Source organism: Rhinopithecus bieti, unplaced genomic scaffold (assembly GCF_001698545.2).
Source record: "Rhinopithecus bieti isolate Rb0 unplaced genomic scaffold, ASM169854v2 scaffold_33140, whole genome shotgun sequence".
NCBI classification, from domain to species: Eukaryota; Metazoa; Chordata; class Mammalia; order Primates; family Cercopithecidae; genus Rhinopithecus; species Rhinopithecus bieti.
The window spans coordinates 179577-202000 of record NW_016814072.1 but is presented as its reverse complement, the minus strand read 5'-3'; the positions used below and the strand labels follow the sequence as shown (position 1 = coordinate 202000).

Here is a 22424-nt window from a genome sequence, read left to right as displayed (position 1 = left end):
CCCTTCGTTACTCCCACCCTCCCTTCGTTCCTCCCTTCCTCCCTTCCTGACGGAGTCTCACTCTGTCACCCAGGCTGGAGTGCAGTGGCGCAATCTCAGCTCACTGCAAGCTCCGCCTCCCAGGTTCATGCCATTCTCCTGCCTCAGCCTCCTGAGTAGCTGGGACTACAGGCACCCGCCACCACGCCAGGCTAATTTTTTGTATGTTTAGTAGAGTAGCTGGGATTACAGGCACCTGACTAATTTTTTGTATTTTTAGTAGAGTGTTAGCCAGGATGGTCTTAATTTCCTGACCTCGTGATCCGCTCGCCTCAGCCTCCCAAAGTGCTGGGATTACAGGTGTGAGCCACCATGCCCAGCAAGAGGTTAATTCTGTTGGCCTCCCCGTCTGGGAATTGAACCCCAGTCTCTCACGTGACAGGCAGGGATACTCACCACTGCTAAGGAGGACAAACCATTTCTTTCTTTCTTTCTTTCTCTCTCTCTCTCTCTCTCTTTCTTTCTTTCTTTCTTTCTTTCTTTCTTCTTTCTTCTTTCTTTCTCTCTCTCTCTTTTCTTTTCTCTCTCTCTTTCTTTCTTTCTCTCTTTCCCTCCCTTCCTTCCTTCCTTGCTTCCTTCCTTCCTTCCTTCCTTCCTTCCTTCCTTCCTTCCTTTCTTTCTTTCTTTCTTTCTTTCTTTCTTTCTTTCTTTCTTTCTTTCTTTCTTTCTTTCTTTCTTCTCTTTCTCTCTCTCTCTTCCTCCACCTCTCTCTTTCTCTTTTAATGAGTCATAGAAAAAAATCTTTTTAATTTTTTTTTTTCTTTTGTGCTGTGATGTTTAACACCCAACTCTAAAGAAGCTCTGTAATGTTTAGGAAGTAGGGATGCAGCTCCCAGTAAACTTTCTTTCATTTAGTTACGAAGAATACAATGATAAACCTCAAAGTTTCTGGTTTCTCCCTGTTAGACTCTACTACTTTTGCAGACCACGAAGCCTTTGTTTTAAAAGTCATTTTACAGCTTTATCTCCTCTTCCAAAAATAAAATAAAAATTTATTTTCACGTGTCTAATAATAAGTGTTTTAATCTAATTCAGTGACCTGCAAAGCAAACTAGAATAAGAACTGAATTTGAAATTCAAAGAAAAGAAGCAACGGGGTATCAGAGGAAAGGATAGAGATACATTAGAACAAAAGCAGACAGTTCTGATCCTTATGGAGTTTACAGTCAAGATGGAAAAACACATGAAGCGAAGAACTGGAAAGATAAATGTGCTGGTACTGAGGGTGGGGGAGGCTGTACATAAACGGGGCAGGGAATGTGCAGGAACTGTCTGACTTTTCCACTCAAGGTTTCGTCAACCTAAACCTTCTCTAAAGCATAAAATCAGCCAGGCATGGTGGCTAATGCCTATAATCCCAGCACTTTGGGAGGTCAAGGCAGGCGGATTACTCAAGCCCAGGAGTTCAGGACCAGCCTAAGCAACATGGTGAAACCCTGTCTCTACAAAAAATACAAAAATTAACCAGGTGTGGGGGCATGCACCTGCAGCCCCAGTTACTAGGAAGTGTGAGGCAGGATGATCACTTGAGTGGTGGAGGTGGAAGTTGCCATGAGCTGTGATCACATCACTTTACTCCAGCCTGGGGACAGAGCCAGACACTGTCTTAAAATAAAATAAAATAAATAAAGTAGAAAGAATAAAATCTATTAAAATGAAAACAAACAAAAAATAGCAACAGTAAAAAAAATTGTAAAACTAAAATCATGAAAGAAACATAGAGAGGAGCCAGAAGGGGGTGTATTTTGGTGACCTGACCTAATTTTTTTCTGTGGAAGCCCAGATCTAAATGAAGAGTTAGTACTGGCCAGGCAAATGGCAAATGGGTGAAGACTGAAAACCTACCTCTCGGGTACTATGCTAATTATGTGGGTGACACAATTATGTGTACACTAAACCCCCTCGATACACAATGAACCCATATAACAAACTTGCACAGGTACCCCTTGAACCTAAAATAAAAGTTGGAAAGAAAAAGAAAATTTCTTTTTCTGGACACAGGCAAGGACATACTCAGAGCCCAGTAGTAGGAGAGGGTAGGGCTTGCAGCATTCGAGGATGACCAGGAGGCTGGTCTAGTGGGCTGTAGAGAGGGTGGAAGGGAGGCTGGGGGAGATGGCACTAAATTGGGGCTAACAGCGGTGGGCAATCATCAAAGATTTTTAAGAAGGTAAATGCTCTAATAACATAGACTTTTTAAAAACAGTTTGCCCTACTGTGTTTTATTTACAGAGGTATAATTTGCAGTGAAATGCACAGATCAGTGAAATTTTACGTATGCAACCTTTATCACTCACCACCCAAACCAGAGTGGTGTCTTCCCAACACCCCAGGGCCTCTGGTCCTTTTCCAGCTTTGCCTGAAGACACAAACTACTGATGGCCACATCCACATGACAGATTTCAAACATAGCATGCTGCATGAAAAAAGCCGGATATGCGTGTGGAAAGTGGACAGCCCCGTCACCCTGCTGTTCAGGTTTTCTTTTTGAGCGTTCTTTTGGCTTTATTATGGAATAGAGGTTAGAGAAAGGCAAAAGGTTTGGCCATAGCAGGAGGGAAGATCTTCCTTATCCTGGAGGAGGAAGTAGGGTTTCCATAATGTGTGTGTGGTGCTCAGGGCTCCCTGCAGCCTGAAGCCAGAGTGTGTCCTCACCCTGCCCTGGACCAGCCCCGTGACCTGGCAGGAGCAACCGAAACGCTCTGGGCCTCGGCTTCCTCATCTGTGAAATGGGGATGCTAACAGTGCTACCTCCTGTGGTTGGTGTGTGGCAAAGGATACATGAGGCAATCTGTGTAAAATGCTTGGAGGGTGCAAGTGTGGTTACTATGGAGATTGACTGGTACCGTCTTCCACATCCTGTGTTGACTAAGCACACACACTAGAATACAGTTCCAAACTTTTAACAAACATGAATACAATTCAGAAAATAAGCATGCAGCAAAACTTGCCGTAAAGATTGCATGAAACTATCACTTTAAGAAAAATACATTAAAAATTACCTTAAATACCGAAAAGTACTTTTGCAGGTAAGGAACAGTCCAACAAATTTAACCTGTATTTGAATCACTGTAAAACAACTTGGTTTACTATTTTGTCTTCATCTAGTGGGGGTGACTTTTCTAGCTTCTGTCACTGCTGCCTGGAGTATAAAATTAAACACCTTTTGCAGAAAAAGCCTCCAGCTGATTTTTTTTTTTTTTTTTTTTTACTCTCAGATAATATGGGGTGATTTTTAAAAGACCTGAGACACACAAAATGCTACCTTTTGATAATGCCTTAGGAGGAGGTCTTCCAAGGAAAGTATGAACCAAATGCAAAAATAAAAGAATTTTTTTTTTTTTTTTTTTTTTTTTTTTAACATTATAAGCACTGCACACGGATGAATTCTGCCAGGCTGGTGGGATTCTTTCTGATTAGATGACTGAATTTTATTTTTGGATTTTCCCCTTTTGCTGTATCCTTTTTATTTCTTAAAAAAGGAAAAAGGGTTAGCTGCCTGCTAGTGCACAGAGTTCTGCCTTTAACAGAGAAATCTGAAATCTAGGCCAGGGAGAAAGAGATGCTTTTATTCCTCCAGTGTTCGCAGCGTGAAGCATTTGGCGTTCACTCTGCAGCCCTCCTGAAACCAGATCTCCAGTGACCCGGGGCTCAGCCTGGGTGGTGCCGAACCCTGATGCTGGTGTTGGTGGGATCTCTCTGGGAGACCGTGCTGTCTTCCACATCGACCTTTCAGTCTGCTCCTGCGGAGTCCTTTCTGCTTTTGCTTTTTAGCTCTTAGGAGAAGGGTCACCTGAAGCTTTAACAAGTCCCAGAGGGGCTGCTGATTGGGTCTGAAACAAGATCAAGAAATTCGGGTAGCAAGAAAAGATCGGAGAGGCAGCCAGGGAGAGGCGAAAGGTGGACACTTTTCCTTTCATTGACTTTGAAAGTAGCTTTGTGTGCTTATATTTTGAGAATATACGAACCAAATAGAGAGTATAAACTTTTATAAATGAAAGGAATGAGATCACCGGTATTGCAGGTGAGCTATTAAATCTAGGTAGGGAGCACCACAATATCTGACTCTATCTAAAACCCCAGGGTGACAGGCCCTGTACAGGAGGGGAGTGAGGCTATTTATTGGAAAATTCCCACTGAGGACATGTGAACAAAAGACGGGAACGATACCCACGGGGTCCTATTCGAGGGTGGAGGCATGGGAGGGGGAAGACTGAAAACCTACCTCTCGGGTACTATGCTAATTATGTGGGTGACACAATTATGTGTACACTAAACTCCTTCGATACACAATGAACCCATGTAACAAACTTGCACAAGTACCCCATGAACCTAAAATAAAAGTTGGAAAGAGAAAGAAACAAGAAAACACCCAGCAGAGCATGTGAGGACGTCTGAAGCACCTGTCGCACGTCCTTCATTCAGTCTGGATTGTGTCATCCCATCCAGGCAACATCTACACTCTAGGAGGTTGGGGGTTCCTGGGCCCTCCCCACTATCCCCGCAGCAGCTCACCAGGCCCTGGCTCTGCTCCTGTGATGTGACTGTCCCTGCGGACCAGCAGAGACCCCAACCTCCTCTTCTCAGATGCCCCATGTGCTTTTACTTCAGTCCCGTGTCCCCTTTCCCCTGAATCTCTTTGCTTTAAACCCAGAGATTTCTCTAACCACTGTGTCCCAGTTTGCTGGCTGCACCTTGGAGAGGCCTGCTGGGGTGGCTGGGGTAGGAAGAGGGTGGTCGATGTCCTTCGGGTGAGGCGGGTGCTCTTACCATATCCCAGGGAAGTTTGCTTTTGCTAAAAGAATTTCTTTCTCTTCACCAGCCTTGACTTCTATTGCAAATGCACCGCCCCCCGCACCACCCCTCCCTGCCCACATCAACCCTTTAAAAAATGCCTCTGGGGTAGGTGCGTGCCAAGCCTCAAGAAAGGAAGTGGTGTTTGCCTGGCCCCCAAACGGGAGGCGAGGTGGTGCAGTGGTGAAGGTGCCGAGAAAACCCTCCTCCAGCACAGAGTTCAAAGGATGAGTTTGGAGATGGCCGCCTCTGATGCCCAAGTCACGCTATGAGTTATTATCCTATCTCATTTTTTAAAAAAATTTAAATTTATTAAGCATTGTCAAGTATTTTGGGTACAATGCTACACATTCAATATACTAACTTTGAATAAGTCTCATTTCTGACACAGCTCACATGTCAGTAAAGTAGAAACATAAGTAAGCAGAGGTTTATAATGAATTGTGATAGATGCTAATAAAGACATTTATGAAACAATACAGCCACCAAGCAGGACTTAAACATCTATTTTTTTTTTATGTGAGAGGAGTTCCAAGCACTAAGATTAACTGTATTATTAACTTCAACTAATAGTACCTGGTGAACACATTCAACGTCTCCTCCAGTGTCTTATGTTCTTAAATGGAATATTCTTAGCTTTTAGAGTATGTGGTTTAAAATCCTGGGTCAACCACCTACTGGTTTTTATAAACTTAGCCAAATTACCTGAACTCTGTGCCTCAGTTTACTTTTCTGAAAATGAAAATTAAAATAATTCTTAACTCATAGGTTGTTCTGAGAATAAAATTGCTTAATACATAAAAAGTGATTAAATTAGTGCCTGGCCATAACGAGAACTTTATAAACTTTAATTTTTTTTTTTTTTTGAGATGGAGTCTCACTCAGTCACCCAGGCTGGAGTGCGGTGGCATGATCTCAGCTCACTGCAGCCTCCACCTCCTGGGTTCAAGTCGTTTTGCCTCAGCCTCCCAAGTAGCTGGGACTACAGGGGTGCACCACCACACCCAGTTAATTTTTGTATTTTTAGTAGAAATGGGGTTTCACCATGTTGGCAGGCTGGTCTCGAACTCCTGACCTCAAGTAATCTGCCCGCCTTGGCCCCCTGAAGTGCTGGGATTACAGGTGTGAGCCACTGCTCCTGGCCTATAAACTTTGAATCTCTGACTCTACCACGGTGATGGTTGTTCTCGTTATCCTCGTCAACACTAATGAATTTCCCTCTCATTGTTCTCTGGTGTAAAAATAATGCTCAAGTCGAGTTGGACACACACGAGACTCTGACGTGACCATGGCTAGACAAACTTGTATTACCATTTGGCACCGTTGGCAAAGCTGCCAGGCCTGGCTTCCTGCTCACTGCCTGGTAAGAGCCAAGCTAGAACAATGAGTAGAAATCGAAGTCTTGATCAGAAGAGTTCCAAAACCATTCTTTTTTAAGATTCAAAAAATATTTACCAAGAAAAGTCAACTTTTAGCACTGACAAAGCCAAATTTCTCAGAAGACAAACTCAAACACAGAAGTAATATTAAAAAATTGGATGAAAATATTGACCTTGGAATCCACATTGATGATTCCGGGCTTAATGCCAGTCAATTCTAATTGGCTACAACATTGCTATTATTGTTGTAGAATCCTATCCTTCTGTATGTTTTAAAGACTAGCTGCCATATGATAGATAGGTGTTAAATACACACTTTTGAGATGGAGTCAAGGGGAGGGAACATAAGACTCCAACTCTTGATTGGAGAAATGCTAAGAAGTTTGGGGGCTATGTTTTAAATCCAAGACCATCTTTAACAAATTTTAGAAGTCATGTTTATTAAATTTGAGAGCATAATAGGGCCAAAACTAGGAAAATTACTAAATACTAATATATTGTTAAAACATTAAAGACTTGAAAATTAAATCAATCTACTCATGTGAATCTCTATATTTTGTAACAGTGATCTCCATTATATATATATGTGTATATATATGTATATATGTAAAATATTTCACCCAAGTTAGGAGCCAACTCCATACATTTGTTTTCTAAACTTAAAAATCAAAGTAGAGTAGCTCCTACATGACCTCAGATGACTTGAACATGATTTACCCATATTCTTCCAATAGTTTCATGTCCTATAACTTAACCCATTGAGCTAAAGGTGCAATATTTTAAGGTACATAACCAATAATGTATAAATAACTTTAGCTTTTTATTATAGACTCAAAACAAATGCGTCGTGCAAACTCAGACACGCAAAGACATGACCTTTAAGAGGGCCTGACCCTCAGAAATAACAGCACACATCTACAACCATCTGATCTTTGACAAACCTGATGAAAACAAGCAATGGGAAAAGGATTCCCTATTTAATAAATGGTGCTGGGAAAACTGACTAATCATATGCAGAAAACTAAAACTGGACCCACTTCCTTACACCTTATACAAAAATTAAGATGAATTAAAAAACTAAATGTAAAACCAAACCTTTAAAACCCTAGAAGAAAACCTAGGCAGTACCACTCAGGACATAGGCATGGGCAAAGATTTCATGACAAAAGTGCTAAAAGGAATTGCAATAAAAACTAAAATTGACAAATGGGATCTAATTAAACTAAAGAGCTTCTGCACAGCAAAAGAAACTACCATCAGAGTGAACAGGCAACCTACACAGAATGGGAGAAAATTTTTGCAATCTACTCATCTGACAAAGGGCTAATATCCAGAATCTACAAGGAACATATACAATTTTACAAGTAAAAACCAAAAAACCCATAAAAAAGTGGGCAAAGGATATAAACAGACACTTCTCAAAAGAATACATCTATATGGCCAACAAACATATGAAAAAAATCTCAATCATTAGAGAAATGCAAATCAAAACCACAATGAGATACCATCTCACACCAGTCAGAATGGCGATTATTAAAAAATCAAGAAACAATAGATGCTGGTGAGGCTGTGGATAAATAGGAACGCTTTCACATTGTTGGTGGGAACGTAAATTAGTTCAACCATTGTGGAAGACAGTGTGGTCATTCTTCAAGGATCTAAAACCAGAAATACCATTATACCCAGCAATCCCATTTCTGGATATATACCCAAAAGAATATAAATCTTTCTGCTATAAAGACACATGCACACGTATGTTTATTGAAGCGCTATTTACAATAACAAAGACTTGAAACCAACACAAATGCCCACAAATGACAGACTGGATAAAACAAATGTGATTCATATACCTCATGGAATACTATGCAGCTGTAAAAAAGAATGAGATCATGTCTTTTGCAGGGACATGGATGAAGCTAGAAACTATCATCCTCAGCAAACTAACACAGGAACAGAAAACCAAACACCGCATGTTCTCACTCATAAGTGGGAGCTGAACAATGAGAACACACAGACACAGGGAGGGGAGCATCACACACTGAGGCCTGTTGGTGGGTGTGGGGTGAGAGGGAGGGAGAGCATTAAGATAAATACCGAATGCATGCAGGGCTTAAAACCTAGATGATGGGTTGATGGGTGCAGCAAACCTNCACAGGAACAGAAAACCAAACACCGCATGTTCTCACTCATAAGTGGGAGCTGAACAATGAGAACACACAGACACAGGGAGGGGAGCATCACACACTGAGGCCTGTTGGTGGGTGTGGGGGTGAGAGGGAGGGAGAGCATTAAGATAAATACCGAATGCATGCAGGGCTTAAAACCTAGATGATGGGTTGATGGGTGCAGCAAACCACCATGGCACATGTATACTTGTGTAACAAACCTGCACATTCTGCACATGTATCCCAGAACTTAAAGTTAAAAAAAAAAAAAAAAAAAAAAGAGTCTTACATAAGGAGATTGCAGTTAGCTTTAATTTACATTTAATTTGTTATTGCATTTGAAACCATTCATTCCCAAGCAATGCCCTTTTTCTCTACAGTCTTTATTTCTTTGATGTACAGCTCCATAAAGATGCCAGTGCAATTCTTCACCTTTCTATCAGAGGTCCTTAAGTAATTTCAGAAGCCTGTTTCATTCCTGACTTTATAAATGCAGAAACAGAGACAAAGAAGCCTTCAGTCAATAGCTCAGGGACACCTAGAGCATTGGCAGCCAGTGCTGTCGGGGGTGAGGGCCCTTGGCTCTTCAGGAGGTCCCTCCCCTAATTGCCCGGCACAGCTACCTAATTCACTCGGTGCTTTTAGAAAGCAATAGTTTTTGCTGCCTGACTCGGGATAGACTGTATCATAGTCCTATAATATGTGAAATTAATTTTCTCAGTGATTCAGTGCCAGACTTTTCTCCAAGCTGAAGCTAATCCAGACAGTTAATACTATTTTCTTGATTTTTGTTGTCCAAAAGAAGATAGCTTCATCTTACCTTCAAAAGTATTAGTAGGTCTATAGGAAAGGTCTAACGATTTCTGTTTTTTGAAATACATTCTACAGCTTTATCTGTTCTGAAGAACTGAATATAACTTCTCTATTGGTATTTATAAATTATTTCATAATCAGAAAATGTCTAGTTTTCTAAGACAGTGTCTAACCAAAACAATGCAATTAAATATTATAAAATTTGACAAAAAATGTACTTCTTATTCACTCTGGCATTCTATCCCAGAGTTGGATAATGTTTCGGGCCCCAGTGACCTCTGTAAATACTTGAAATGGCAAATGAACATACACTCTTCCATATTTATTGTTTTTTCTTTTTTTACAAACTAACCCTGCAGTGCAACAGGCTTTGCTGCCTTTGGAGCTGAAGTAAGCCACCTCTTCATCATATATTCAGGGACACAAAGAAGATGGCAAGTCGCTTTTTAGGGAACGCAATTACACTACTGGGTTCCTTTAGAGAAATTAAGGGCAAGGTGAACGATTGGTCAGCAGGGGTGATTGGGGCTGTGGCAAGGATTCCGCAGGAGACAGTTGATTGTGAAACATGGAAGACTCCGGTGCTCTTCAGGCCTCAGCACAATCTCCAGCGTTCCCAGCTTTGTCTTTCAGGAGCTGGACAGGGGCCCTCGATTGAAGAACAATGTTCAGTCACGCCAATAGATAGCCTCTTCCCTTTTAGTTTCTTACTCCAAGCAGGCAGAGGGAACCATAAACTTTTCCTTCCACAAAAGTAATGAAACACGTGAGTGCATATTTATCAGCCACATTTTATTTTTATGAAAACCTTGGCTTGTTACATTTCATAAAATTTAGAAGTGCAGGAAGTGTTGGACATTCTCTTGTTTATTCCCCAGCTTTGAAGTTCGGAAGTCAGAGATCAAGACATGTCTGTCCGCAGGTGGCCAGTTAGCAAATGGCCCCTGGGCCCTGGTCTCCTACCTCCTGGTTAAACTATCCTCCTAACTGGGAGCCTTTGTTCAGGAAAGGAGCTCTGCTTCGTTTAGTGAAACGCTGGTGTTGTAAGCCTGCTGTGGAGTGTGTGTTTACGCAAACAGGAGCGGTGCTGTCTGCAGCAGGCTCCACTCCCTGTGGGTGAAGAAAGGGACCCAGTGTTAGGGAGCGAGCTCCAGCTGAAGCCGCTGTCCTTCACCATCTTTTGGGTGATTTTTCAGGGAACGGCTGGGAGGGGTGGGAAGGGACAAATGGAGGACTCTGTTGGCGACCTCGTGCTGTGTGGCCTGGGCTCAGTGTCGGTGTCCTGCCCTGGCAGCTGCATTCTTTGTGCTGGAGTCTGCCTTAGGGCAGGGCCCAAGGCTTCCACCTCACCTTCACCAGGAAAGGGGACTGTGTAATCCAGCCCATTCTGAAATGATTACTCTTTAAGTATTTATTCACGTATTTTTTGAGACAGGATCTCATTTTGTCTTCCAGTCTGGAATGCAGTAGTGCTATCACAGTCGAGCTCCTGGGCTCAAGTGATCCTCCCACGTCAGCCTCCCAAGTAGCTGTGACTACAGGCCAGTGCCATCACACTGGGCTAATATTTACTTATTTATTTGATTGTGGAGATGGAGTCTCACTATGTTGCCCAGGCTGGTCTCGAACTCCTGGCCTCAGGTGATCCTCCTGCCTTGGTCTCCCAAAGCACTGGGATTACAGGCGTGAGCCACTGTGCCTGTCCTAAAATTATTTTGATCTTACACTGTGCTTCTCTGCTGAAGTAATATGCTAGTCATGGCGATTTACTCATCAGCCACTTAAAAAATGTCTCTGAATGATGACAGCAGTATCCCATGGGACATCAGGAAGCTACTTAGTTCCCTCTGCTCTGCTTTAATTTTACTAATAGTCATTCAGGACTTTTATAGAAATTCTCATCAACATCTCCAGAGGGTTTTCAGTCTTTTCTTGAATGGTAAGATGGCACAGTGTAACCTCAACCTGCACCAACAACTTACAGTGTGTAGAATCCAAATGAATAATGTTTCCTTGCCCTCTGAGTTGGGTTTGTCACTGGAGCGCTGGTACAACCAGTGGCTTTGTAAATCAGTCCTTTTTATTATTATTATTTTTATGAGACAGAGTTTCACTCTTTTTGCCCAAGTTGGAGTGCAGTGGCCCCATCTCGGTTCACTGTGACCTCTGCCTCCTGGGTTCAAGCAATTCTACCTCAACCTCCTGAGTAGCTGGGATTACAGGTGTGCTCCACTACACCCAGCTGATTTTTGTATTTTTAGTAGAGACTGGGTTATACTATGTTGACCAGGCTGGTCTCAAACTCCTGACCTCAGGTTATCCGCCCACCTCGGCCTCCCAAAGTGCTGGGATTACAAGTGTGAGCCACCACACCTGGCTGTAAATTAGTCTTTAATTTAAACATTTTCTCATCTCACTCTCTGCACCTGATTTGGATGGAATAGGGTAGGAGGGTTTGAACCTTCAGTATTATTTTAAAGAGGGGGATTTATTCAAAGCATGGAAAATGTTAGTTGTACCTTTCCTTCCCAAGGCCCTTTCTATGGGATCCAGCTTAAAATTTCGGTAGCTATACTTTATTTCCAGCCCCACTCAGTCATCAGGATATAGGAGTCTCATTGATCTGCACAGTGTATTCTAGTTAAAAAAATTATGCCAAATACAAAAAACTAGCCGGGCGAGGTGGCGGGCGTCTGTAGTCCCAGCTACTCGGGAGGCTGAGGCAGGAGAATGGCGGGAACCCGGGAGGCGGAGCTTGCAGTGAGCTGAGATCCAGCCAATGCACTCCAGCCTGGGCGGCAGAGCGAGACTCCGTCTCAAAAAAAAAAAAAAAAAAAAAAAAAAAAAAAAAAAAAAATTATGCCAAATCAAATAATTGAATAGATGCCCCAGTCAAAATTCTCTAAACATTACTATTACATATAGACCATACTATACATACAAAGTAAATCATTAACCATTAAACACTAAACATTACTATTACATATAGGCCGTCCTACATATACAAAGCAAATCATGAACCATTAAACCAAACAATACAATGCTTTTTTTGTGAGCTAGTGATCAAAACCAAGCCCAGGAGAACTAGAAAGTCTTAGGTCAAATCAGTGTTATTGGAGTAGAGATCATGTTATTTGAACTTTTCTCGGAGATAATTTAAGTCTGACACATGATCTTACCCCTTGGAGAAGCAAATTCACAACTCAGTGCACTAGATTCACCCTGCAATAAAATCTCTGAAAATACACCTTCCACTTTCCAAACAAATAGCAGAAGATGAACTGCATTCCATTCAAATCATAGAAACTATTTTGTGCTCATCATAGGAAGATAATTCTGTACTTACCACACCTTGAGGGAGACCCGCTGCTGGATGAGATAGACACGGGGCAATTTATTCACGGAGAAGTGAGAGCAGCAGGATGGAAATGGGGAAAGAACTTTATCCTGACCACCTCTGGGAACGCACGGAACATCTCTGATGGAAACGGATGTTCCTCATTCTAAGAAATAAATGCTCTGCTGTGTTGACATGAAGCTACTCTGTTCAAATTCAAGGGCGACAACACTTTATACAACCTGTACTCTCCCAAGAGATGGGTTAAAAACACACATTGGGACATATTTTAGTATAGGATGGAGCTTCATGTATGTCGACAACAGGCTAGTAATGCGAAAGATGTGTAATATATAATAAAGCTGCAGAGAATAAATCCAAACCATGAGATTCTATTTGTATTTCTTAAATACAGTCTGATTGTGAAATCGTTCTCCTATACGCCTTTGTAATTTTTTGGAGTATTTTCAGGAATTGCTGATATGTTACTCACAAGAAAAAAATACACAAAATGAATAATAAGACATAAACAAATCAAAAACAGGGAGTTTATCTGTAATGATCTTTCCTAAGCCATGGATAGCAGTTAAAATCTTGCCACCTCCTAAATTTGATGAGTGATACTGTAATACCACTGATTTTGGTCTTAATTTTTTAAAAAGGGGTCCTACCTCATCCTTGTAGCCTAAAACTAGAAATGAAAAACAAAAAAAACAGATTATTGAGGGTTTCTTTCATTAGGAATTTCACCCATTCTACTTTTGGAAAATGAACGTTTGGAAAATATGCAATTAGGTATCATCTTGGATCATAAAGAAATTTGAAAGGAAATTTTAGAAATTTTGATTTTCTCAGTTTTTGCAGCAGATACTAAGCGTCTCATTATCCCTTGTGTGAAGAAAAGAAGCTTCTTTTGACAATGATGTGTATTATTCTCAGGCTGTGTTTCTCTAACATAGGATATTGCAGAGGCAGGCACATCTCCCCCTTCCCTCCACTCTGTTTTGTTTTTGGAGAGTACTGCAGCAGTTTAGGCAACAACTAAGAACCAAGGAAACGAATTCGTAAATGCTCTTTGCCAAAACTTCATCTACCTTTTCTCCCCCTCACCTCGAAAAGCCCCCACACAGCCAACAATAGAAACAATGCACCTAGAAAAGGAAAGAGAAAAGGAGGAGGAGAAAACAATACCAAAATGTGGCATTTTACTGTGTTGATGCTATTCAAGATGCAGATAGAAATAGCGAAGGTCTCAGCGCCTCTCTGCTGAGTGCAAACAGAAGCTGAACCAAGCTTGCCCTGTGGCTGCCCCTGTGCAGGCGGAGGTGTGTGATCACGGGAGGAATGTTTGTTATTACTTCTCTTCCCCTAGAGAGGTAGCTTCATTTGCAGAGAGGTAGCATTCATAATGCAGAGTAGAGCTGGTGGGGAAGTGTGGGGTATTCAGGCCCTCCCCAGGCACCAGGCTCCTGTCCTGACCTGCATCCATTGTCAGGGATGTCCTCCCAGACACAGCTGTTGGGGACCCAAGGCCATCTGGAATTCTGCAGAATGCTTCCATGATAATGGTTGGAACCTCTAGTGCATCCTTTTGTGCCACATTTTATTTTTGTGGCCTTGAAGCCACAAAGCCTTCACAGATGGCACTTTGCCAGGTTGCATCTTGTTTCCATTTTTTAAAAGTCACCTTCAATTTGATCATTACAGGTTTTATTTTCATGTGATGCTGGATTGATGCTTTTCTTAATAATGTTCTGCTGCACAGTTAAACTACTCCTGAGAGGACATCTTTGGCATCTGTAGGTAAGCAAATACTTTCTCTGGAGACAGAATTTTAAAAAATGAAATCACACAATGGCTTTTTTGGGTAGTATTTTCATTATTTTGGTCATTAAATTAAACATTAGCTTCTAAATTTTTAAAAATAATTGTAGTTACTTTAAATTATTTCCAGGAGGGGATTTTCTCAGTTCTCTCCTTCTGCCTCACAAAAGGAATCTGCAAATACCCTTGACGCCGTACGAGGATCACAAACCAGGAACCAAGAAGAAACAGACAGCCTGTCTTCTTCCTTCCAGCTTCTCCACCCAGCCCTGACTAGTGAGTTTCCACCCCGCACGCCTGTGCATACGTGTGCTAGTGGTCTATCACTGAGAATTCTTCAGAACCAAAGATGACTTCAGCCCCCAGGGCCATCAACCATCAGTTATTATTTTGCTTCCACTGGGGCACACAAATCAAGAGTTGGTTTCTACTCTTCGAGTGCACTTTCTTGCTTAGGAAGAGTTTGCTGATTTCAGCTCCTGCCGCAGGCTTAAATGGAACCTTACTGTGACCACGGCGGGAGGGACTTCTGCCTTCTCACAGCTTTCTGATTGAGCTAAAGTTTTGAGGACATTTCTAAGAATTGCCACAGCCTACTTCAACACTCTAATTTTTGTTTATGATGCAAATAGTTAGGAATGGCCATGGCTCTTACTTCCTCATACATTTGAATCGATGATTACAAATAGCAGGTGTTGAACACCTTTCATGAAAGATTCACAGGTAGTTCACTTCACCCCTGCAGCAGCACCAAGGAGTTGAGAGTGTTACTGTCTCTGCTCGCAAATGGAAATGCAAAGTTTAAGGGGTTTGGCAAGAAGGCCACACACCTAAGACGCCCATTCAGATTAACCCAAGGCTCATTTCCTTCCAGGGCAGAGCTCCTGCACCTGTGCTGTGGGGAACCCACCACACTACAGAGCTTTAACATTCTCACTTTGTGGGTGTCACATCCTGCAGAGAAGCCTAGTCACTCTACAGGAGATGTCATAGGGGATCGGGTAAATCTCAGGGGAAAGAGCTAGAGCTACTCTTTCACCAGGATTTGCAACTCTGCATCTACCGGTGAATATTTCTTTCTTTCTTTAAGTCAGTACAATTTGTTTTTTAATCCAAAAATTCTCTGCGGATCCTAGTAGGTTTTCATGTTGGATAAATTTTAGAAAGACTCCAAAAGAGACCCCAGAGGCTGAGCGGGCACATGCTGTGGTAGGAAGAGAGTGCCCGCTGTGGATTAGCATTGCCTCTTTCAGACCCTTACCTGGTGCTAGTTTTCTATGGCTTTGAACTCTCATTCTTCTCATCTCTCAAATGGGTATGATGATATCTACCTCATGAGGTTACTGACATAGAGGAAAGAATGTACGCAGAGTGGCCAGCAATTCCCAGCACAGAGTAGGCACATAGGGCAGGCTCTCAGGAAGCAGGTTCTGGGAAGCAGATATCCTGGTGGGTGCCCTCCAAAGTAACTTGCCTAAGGGAAGGAGAGGCCAGATGGGCAGGGCAGACGCCTAGCTGTGGTGCAGCTGCAAGCGAGACCTGTGCTGGTCATTCGGGCGCTCTGGAGCTGAGAGCCCGTACACATTTGAGGCAAGGTGCCTAGGCCTTGAGACCTCGCTGGGAACAGCCAGGAGATTTGGTGCGCCCCAGGGAGGGGCATATACCTTGGGAAAGATGACTCCTTGGGGTGAGAGCGATTCCTGGGGAGAGATTCAGCGGATGGCCTCCAGCAGCTCACCTTCCTGGAAGACAGAAGTGTCTCCATCCAGAGAGCCATCTGGCAGCACAGATATCACTGCTTCCTGTAAGTACTACGCAGACAGTAAGTAATATTCTTATTATTGTTCATTATTCAATAATAATTTATTCCATCAGAAACCTGGCCAGCAGGCATTCTCATGGCCAGAGTCAACCTCAACTCCCCATCGCACAGGAAAAAGAATCATTGCACTGGAGAACAAGAAGTGACCTAAGCCAGCATTGTCATCTTTGAAACTTAAGAAGAGTTTATAAAATGGTGAAATTCAGAACGAACTTAGAAAGCATTTTCAGCTGCACATCTGCTACTCTGGTGTGTGGCATCACTAAATTTATTGGTTTAAATGGGTACATAGTTCCTGAATATCACAACTAGAACATCGGATTTGGAAACAATTTTGGAAATATTTGATGATGCATATTTGAAAGAGTTAATATTTGTACAAAAAAAGTCACAAATTAAGTATTTTTATAACATTTTGTAAAATAGTGAGACTTCAGACAGTTATTTTAAAATCTGTTTTGGATTAATATCTGATCAATACTGAGAAGATAAAAATGAACGAGATAACTAAGTAAAATAGAGTATTAATACAGATTTTGGAGAAGTGTTAAATTCTGCAAGTGCCTATTATTAATTACATTATGTTTATCATATGTATATATGTACCTAAGACCTTATACAGTAGGATTCTCGAACCCTTCTATGGGGAGAGGATGTCGAACTAAAGTATGTTACTGAATGATTTCAAGCCTTATAGGAGACATTCCAGACAGGACTAAGGTTAGCAGATACAAGTGGTCCTGACCAAGCCCCCATGGCCCATAGAAAAAATCTTGTTCTATAAAAACCCAAGAAGAGTTGTTCTTCTTTTCTGACCTAGTTGGTACAGGTGGGTTAGAACATCCTGAGCTTTTGAAGGTGTGCACGAGGACATACAAATCATGCTGACAGTGGCCAGTGCACTGTGATCTGCCTGACTGAGGTATGAAGCCCATGGATTTGAAATGGGTCATTCCATTTCCAACATAAAGCACTGGTGTTAAGGGTGGAGTTGGGAAGTAAAAAAGGTATGTGCGCAAATAACCAGACTCTGAATGTGCAGCATCTGGCAGCCTACTGAGGAAGTAATTTAAAAAAAAAAGTGGAAATCAAATAAGCTCAACAGCTCTCTGCAGAACCTTTGGCCGAGGCATAGGCGTTTGGTCATGGCTGTAGCCCTTGCTCTAGCCATTGTCGGCAGGTGGTCTGTGTTTCTTGCTGCACATACGTAAGTTCTGCACTGAGAGTGCCAGGCCTCGTGAGAGTCCTACCATCTCCCTCCTAGATCAGCTGGTCTACCTCAGTGCATCAGGTTACAGGTGGCAGCTGGGTGACTGAGTGGTTTTCAAGCCAAGGTTCCTTTTTAAATGACTCAAGAACTCTGTTTTATGTACAGTACCCCTTTTTTTTTTTTTTTTTTTTTTTTTTTTTTGAGATAGGATCTCACTCTGTCACCCAGGCTGGAGCACAGTGGTGCAATCTCAGCTCACTACAACCTCCACACATCCCCAGGTTAAAGTGATCCTCCCCCCTCAGCCTCCCAAGTAGCTGGAACCACAGGCACACACCACCACACCTGGTTATTTCTGTGTATTTTTGGTAGAGACAGGGTCTTGCCATGTTATTCAGACTGGTACCATTCTCCTGAGCTCAAGCAATCTGCCTGCCTCGGCCTCCCAAAGTGCTGGGATTACAGGCATGTCCCCACCTTGCCTGGCAACACTGTTGTTTATCTACTTGAAAACACTTCAGTTTTGACATATAGATAGGACTGGATTTTTTTCTCCTCGCTTTAATTTAGACCTGAGCGATTTAGATGTTTACTACAGTCTTAAACTGAACTATAAAATGGCGAATGTACGCAATTTGCTTGTTCTTTCTCTGACTTTTTTCTTACCATTTTTAAAGGTTCAATTATAAAATAGTATTCATCCTCCTGATTTTTTATTTACTGATTTCCTGATCAATAACTGTCCCCTTGTTTTTCACAATAATCTTCAGATTCTGGAAAACCAAGCTGCCAACAACTAGGGGTGCAAGAGCGTAAGTGACGTAAAGAAACAGGTAAAGAATAAAGTCAACTAAACTATGGCATCTCTCATTCAAGAGCCTCATGTGATGGGAAGTATGTGTTTCTTTCCAAGCCTCTGTTGCTTCTGAAGCCCCATGAGACGATCTCGTTTGATTCATAATCTTTAATCCAGTCTTTAAGCTCTGACAGAACAGGACCAGGTACCATTTCATGTTCCTAAAGGGTAGAAGCAAGACCATAAAGGCCTGGGTTCCACAGAGAATATGATAATTGCATGGGGAGGGATGAAAGTGATGGCATGCTTCTCAACTTTCAAAGAAGGCATCTTCTAAGTTGATTTCCCTCAAGGTCTTAAGAAGGGCTGGAGGAAAGTATTAATTGTTTTGCAATAACAGGATTTCATGACCAAGCATGTTGATGAAATTTAGCACCCATATCTGGTTAAAGACTCTTTTTAAAACTTACAGTCAAATGTTAATGGTGAAAACTAGATAACCATTAAATTAAGGAACAAAGGTCATTATGATGAATCTTTCAAGTTATTTTATCCTTACTCAAAGCATTAAAAAGAAATGTGAGTAAATAAAATGACTGGAAGAGAGGAAAAAAACCACTGTAATAAAAAAAGAGATGGCAGAATTGCCCTTTTAGTCAAGGTAGATTTACCTGGAGTTAACAAAGATTAAGATTTAAGGTCACACTTTTGCATAGGCCTCTGTATAATATTTGCAAAACTAGTGTATTTGTACTGAAGTTGATGAAGACCACGCTTTTCACCATGTATTCCTCCTTTATATTTCCTTTGTGTTTACTGGCATTGAAGTGACCACAAGCATTTGGAGGATCTGGGTAAGTACAAATCAAGTTAGGGCATCTGCATTGGGACAGATTACGTAGTGCTTGTTCCTTCTGGGCACCCCCAAGTAGGAATGGCTTTTGCAATATGCTTTCTTCTCACTGTGCCCTTAGACTTGACCTTGAACACAGTGCAGGAACAGGTGTCAAATTGTTATAGAAGTGTGGCCCATGCTGCTCAGCATCAGAAACTTGTAAGCAGAGTGGGAACTAATTTGCCGTGAACAGAGTCAGAAGCTAGTCTGTAGGAAATTATCCCCCAAACGATGCAGATCATGTGAATGAAATGTGGCCTTTTCCAAATTTGATCACCATCCTAATAATTTACATGGCATCCTCAACAGCAAGTTATGAAAAAAAGGAATTTTCCAACTATCAATAATGATAAACAACTTTTGATCAACTGTGCTAGAGGTAAGACTAAATTATCTATATTCTTTTATTATTTTTTTAAAAGATAGGTTCTTTCTCTGTCACCCAGAGTGGAGTGCAGTGGTGGCCGTCGTAGCTCACTGCAGCCTCTAACCACTGGGCTCAAGCAATCTCCCGCCTTAGTCTCCAGAGTAGCTATGACTATAGGTGTGTGCCACCATGCTCCGCTAATTTTTTTTTTGTAAAGGTAGGGTCTCACTATGTTGCCCAGGCTGGTCTCGAACTCCTGGCTTCAAGCCATCCTCCACCCTTGGTCTCCCAAAGTGTTGGGATTACAGACATAAGCCACTATGCCTGGCCTCTATATTCTTTATAGAAAAATATTCATTATTCATCAACATGTGAAGAGGTGATCGAAGAGCATTTAGCTAAAAAGGTATGAAAAGGAGAATTAGAAACAGGTGTCAAGTAATTCATGAATAAAAATCTTATGTTGCTCTTCTGGAGTGTATGATTTTCTAGTATTGGTTAATTTAAAAAATTTGGTATTGCGATTTCTTTACTTATTTTAAATATTCTTTTAATACTTGATTTTGTATTCATATTTTTAAATTTTTTTTCAGGTGATTTGGTATCTTCAGTTAAATATTTGGTCTTTCATTTTAGCCTCTGTCATGCCTGGCCCTCCCACACACAAATACATTCTCTTTCTCATTCTGCAGTGTTGGTGTGTGAATAGGACAAGCAGTAGTGTGGTCCAGCCAAGGACTGGGGAGCTTTGGAGGTGGAACTGCACCTTGGGGCCTCCCGGGGAATGCCTGTCAATCTCTCAAGTCCTTAGATATCACCGTACTTCCCTGGATGGACACATTCAAGATCAGTGTCACCTGCCAATTCTTGAAGGAGCATTCCAAAATTTGGCATCGAACCAACTCCCTTTCCTCTTGAATGTCCCACAATGCCCTGTGATAAGGAGGGGAGAGCTTTCTTCCTTCCTCTCCCTGTTTGGAAGGACCCCCATCAGTGTGGAGTGACTCTGTTTCCAGACTTGCTCTTCAACATGTTAAAGGAAGGGCTTTGCCATGTGAGCATTCTTCTTTCCTCTGCTTCTAAGAATTGTCTTGTTCTTAACAAAAAAACTTGATTTGACACTTAAAATATAATTTCCATTCAGGTACATGTTCATTATTTGCTCAGCAGAAAATAAACTCCAAGAAGTGAGAACATTTCCCTTTTCTTTGCTGTCTCCACAGTGCCCAGACAATGCTAGACATATAACCATTGCTCAGTAAATACTTCTTTGATGGAAACAATGGCTTCTGTCATGGAGAACTTGCCCATCAACAGGTATTCCAGTTTCCACCCAATCCAGGACTCCTCCCTGGAGCATTCTGAAAGATGCTCACCCAGTTTATTCTGGAACACCCCCAACCCCCGTAATGGGGAAAATTCACCACCTCCGGAGATGACGTCTTGCTCTAGCTATGGATAAATTTGACTATTACAAAGTGTTTCCTTCTATCAACATTAAAATCTCACTACAACTTAGTATGCACAACCCTCTCTTCTCCCTCCACCAAGACAAACATAAACTTTATGTTTTCTCTACAAGAGACAGCACGAAATACCTGAGTACAGAGCCTTTACCACCCTCTCTCCTTTGCCCCAGCCAAATTCTTCTTTAGTGGATGAAACGTCACTGGTTTCTTCACCATTCTCCATGTCATTACATCTTCATATCTTTTGGTACTCTCATGCTTGCCTACAGACATTCTCTTTTCTATCAAAACCTCTCGTAAAATGGTACAACTTGAGCAGAGCATTTTAGGGCTGTCACTTTTTTGTCTGCACACTGTGCTTTTATCAATGAAATTTAAGACTGTGAACCCTCATTTTACTGCTGAGCTTGCTGCCCAGGAAGGGACTTGAGTCTTTTTTTGTTTTGTTTTCTTTGACGGAGTCTCTGTCGCCAGTCTGGAGTATGCAGTGGCGCAATCTCGACTTACTGCAACCTTTGCCTCCTGGGTTCAAGTGATTCTCCTGCCTCAGCCTCCAGAGTTGCTGAGACTACAGGTGTGTACCACCATGCCCAGCTAATGTTTTGTATTTTTAGTAGAGACGGAGTTTCCCCATGTTGGCCAGGCTGGTCTCAAACTCCTGACCTCGTGATCCGCCTGCCTTGCTGGCATTACAGGCGTGAGCCACCGTGCCTGACTGTCTTTTGTCTTTTTCATATGGTTGAGCCAGTGCGTGGTTTGCTTTTTTCTAGGGTCAGTGAATCTACATTTTTCTGTTACATTTCATTTGGTTAATTCCTAAATGTTCACAACTTTTGCATCTTGATTTTATCTGATGACATCTGCACCTTTGCTGTCCTTTCCCAGGTGTGTACAGGACACCATAATCCCTCTCACTATTCTTTCTCATGGGGCTTTATTCATTCTATCTCCATGCTCTTCTCAACATCGTCTGTCACTGTTGGCTTGCAGACTTTTTGATTCATTCAGCACATTTTTGTTAAGTGCCTGTTATGTGCCAGGAACTCTTCCACTTTATTGCCAGCAATTAAAATTAAGTTTTCCTACTCCCTAGGTTTTAGACTTGCATTGATCCACAAATCAATCCTCTTTTGGTATATATCCAAACTAGGTTTGAGTCTTCCTCCATGAAGTACAATTCTGCCTACATTTCTTCACCTTTACTTAAATCCCAGTGTACAGTGTTGAGCAGAGCTGCTCAGGGAAGTGGTCTCCAGGCTGCTGGCTACCTGCAGACCATGTGCTATCGGTCTCTTACATGTTAAATGCAGACATTGAGACTGACCTCTCAACAAGTTTTAGAGCAATCTGACAGAGTAATTTTATGTCGGCTAATTTTATGTCTGGTAATAAAAAGACTGGCTTCTATTTTGTATGCTTTTATCATTTCTTTTCTAGTAGTTCATTTTCATTGTCTTAGACAAAATTATCAGCTCTGAAATATTTTCAACAAATAAGCACACAAATAAAATCTA

At 41.8% G+C, this 22424-nt stretch overlaps 2 long non-coding RNA genes across 3 annotated transcripts; both read left to right on the top strand.

Annotated features, from left to right (window-relative positions):
- The first annotated feature begins 13917 nt into the window (after positions 1–13917).
- On the top strand, positions 13918–15046 carry LOC108513723 (uncharacterized). The gene is made up of 3 exons (XR_001881004.1): positions 13918–14095; positions 14235–14330; positions 14482–15046. It is a non-coding gene; the product is annotated as an uncharacterized LOC108513723 (long non-coding RNA).
- A 192-nt stretch (positions 15047–15238) lies between these two features.
- LOC108513731 (uncharacterized) lies at positions 15239–21390 on the top strand. Of its 2 annotated transcripts, none has more exons than XR_001881009.1 (3): positions 15239–16155; positions 18154–19453; positions 20134–21390. It is a non-coding gene; the product is annotated as an uncharacterized LOC108513731 (long non-coding RNA). The 2 variants fall into 2 exon arrangements; XR_001881010.1 differs by lacking the exon at positions 15239–16155 and having other exon boundaries at positions 17802–19453; positions 20134–20495; positions 20665–21390.
- Positions 21391–22424: the final 1034 nt, after the last annotated feature.